We start from the raw sequence: 3,090 nt of genomic DNA on the forward strand, positions 1-3,090 counted from the left end.
CCACCAGACTGCTATCAGTTTTGCCAGTAGTTTTTTGTCAAATATAGGCAATGAGGAAACAAAATTATCACTCTTTGCAGATGATATGATGGTTTGCTTAGAGAATCTTAGAAGATCGACTAAAAAACTATTTGAAGCAATTGACAACTTCAGCAAAGTTGCAGAAGAAAAAAGAAACCACACGAATTATTAGCATTTCTATACATTATGAACAAAACCTAACAAGAAGAGATAGAAAAAGAAGTTCCATTTAAAATAACTGCAGATGGTATAAAATACTTGGGAGTCCATCTCCTCATGCACATCCAGGAACTTTATGAACACAGTTACAAAATACCTTTCACACAAATAAAATCAACTCTAAATAATTGGAGAAATATGAATTGTTCATGGGTAGGCTGAGCCAAAATAATAAAAATGACATTTCTACCTAAATTAATTTATTTATTCACTACCATACCAAACTATAAAGAATTATTTTATAGAAGTAGAAAAGAAATCCTAACAATATTTATCTGGAAGAACAAAAGGTCAAGAATATCAAGGAAATCAATGAAAAAAATTGTGAAGGAAAGTGGCCTAGCAGTACCAGATTTCAACTATATTACAAAGTGGTAATTGTCTAACTTTTCTAAAATTCTATTCACTCCTTTAATTTCTTTCTTATTTGTTTTATATTAGATTTATGTAGTTCTGAGAGGAATAAATTGAGGTACCCCCACTAGTATAGTTTTATTATCAATCTTCTCCTGTAACTCAACTAATTTTTCCTTAAGGAATTTGGATTCTATACCATTTGTTGCACATATGTTGAGTTACTTCATTATCTGTAACTTTTAGCGAAAGGTAGTTTTTCTGATTATTTCTTAATTAGGTCTATTCTTATTTTTGTTTTGTCTGAAAATTTGTCTGATGATTGCTACCTTTGCCTTTTTTTACTTTAGCTGAAGCATAATATATTCTGTTTCAACCCCACCCCCTTTTTTTAACTTTGTGTGCGTCTTCCTATTTCAAGTGTGTTTCTTGTAAACATATTGTTGGATTCTAATTTTTAATCCATTCTGTTTTCCCCTTCTATTTTATGGGTTAACTCAGCCTGTCATACTCACAGTTATGGTTACTAATTGTATATTTCTCTTCATCCTATTTTCTTTTATCTTTCTCTCTCTCTTTTTTTACCCCATCCTTCCTCAAAAGTCTGTTTTGCTTCTGACAACTGCATCCCTTAATTGATCCTCCCTTTTACAACCTCCTTATTAGCCTCTTCCCCTCATTTCCCTATTGGGAAAAATAGATTTCTAAACCCAACTCAGTGTGTATATACACATATTCTTACTTCTTGGAACCAGTTTAGAATAGAATGAGGTTCAAGCATTGCCTGCCCCATATTTCCCCTTTTACTGTAAAAGCTGTTTCTGGTATGCCTCTTTTATGTGAGATAATTTTCCCCATTTTTCTTCTCCCTCCCCCCTTCTTCCAGTGTATCCCCCTTTCTCACCCCTCCATTTGTTGCTTGAAATCTTTGCAACATAATCGATTCAAACTTTTGCCCGCTGTTATGTAGACTCCTAATTGTCCTGATAAAATTCTTCAAAGTTACATATATTATCTTCCCATATAGGAATATTAACAGTTTAACCTTATTAAGTCCCTTATGATTCCTCTTTTATGTTAACTTTTTTACACTTTTCTTGAGTCATATCTGAATTTTAAATTCGATATTCAGCTCTGGTCTTTTTTTAATCAAGAATAGTTAAAAGTCCTCTATTTTATTAAACAATCCTTTCCCGGCCCTGAAGGATTTTGCATTACTCAGTTTTACTGGGTAGGTTACTGTTGATTGTAACCCTAGATCCTTTGCCTCATAAAAATCATATTCCAAACTCTCTGCTCCTTTACTGTGGTAGCTGCTAAATTTTGTGTGATCCTGACTTTGGCTCCATGGTATTTGAGTGGTTTCTTCTGGCTGCTTTCAATATTCTCTACTTGACCTGGGAGCTCTGGAATTTAGCTGTTATATTCCTTGGAGTTTTTATTTTGAAATCTATTTCAGGATCTGATCTGTGGATTCTTTCAATTTCTATTTTACCTTGTGGTTCTATGATATAGGGACAATTTCTCTTTATAACTTCCTTAAATGTGATGTCTATGTTCTTATTTTTAATCGTGGCTTTCAGGAAGTCTAATAATTTAAATCATCTCTTTCGGATCTATTTTCCAAGCAAATTGTTTTTGTGATGAGATATTTCGCCTTTTTTCTATTTTTCGGTCTTTTGACTTTATTTTATTGTTTCTTAGACTCATTAGCTTCCACATGCACAGTTCTAATTTTTAAAGAATTGTTTTCTTCAGTAAGGTTTTGTACCTCTTTTACCATTTGACTAATACTGTTTTATGGTGTTATTTTCTTCAGTATTTTTGTGCCTTTTTTACCAAGCTATTAATTCTCTTTTTCTTATTTACTTGCATTTCTCTCATTTCCTTTCCCATTTTTTCTCTGCCATTCTTATTTGATTGTTTTTTTAAAATTGCTCTTTTTATCTCTTTCTTTAGTTCTTCATTTCTTTAACTCTTCTTATTGCTGGGCTTGTGTCTAATCCACATTCTTCTTTGAAGCTTTCCTTGTAGATGCTTTCATATCATTGTCTTTTTCTTGGTTTGTGTCTTGAGCTTCTCTCTCACCATAGTAGCTTTTTGTGGTTAGGTTCTTTTTTTTTTTTTGTCATTTGTTGTTCTTGTTTTATTTGCTTATTTTTCCAGCCTATTTCTTGATTTTGAATTTTATGTTAGAGTTGGGCTCTGCTCACCTTGGTGGGTTGGGTGGGGCAGTGTCACTGCCCCAAGCTTCAGGCTCTTTTTGCCCTGCTGTCTTCACCGCTTGTTCTGGGGGGGGCAGGGGGGAGGGTCTGCAAGTTTTTGGTGCTTCCAAAGTTGTATTATCTGAGGAGAGATGTGGTCACTGCTCTTCAAGTCTGTACTCTGGTCCTTACCTAGGTAGGGACCCTGGTCCTTGCAACTTCAAGTGTTAGTACTCCTCTCAACTTTGGAAGTGGGACCTAGAACTAGGGCCTCAGCTCTATCTGTACCCTG

Source organism: Trichosurus vulpecula, chromosome 2 (assembly GCF_011100635.1).
Source record: "Trichosurus vulpecula isolate mTriVul1 chromosome 2, mTriVul1.pri, whole genome shotgun sequence".
In the NCBI taxonomy this organism is placed as follows: domain Eukaryota; kingdom Metazoa; phylum Chordata; class Mammalia; order Diprotodontia; family Phalangeridae; genus Trichosurus; species Trichosurus vulpecula.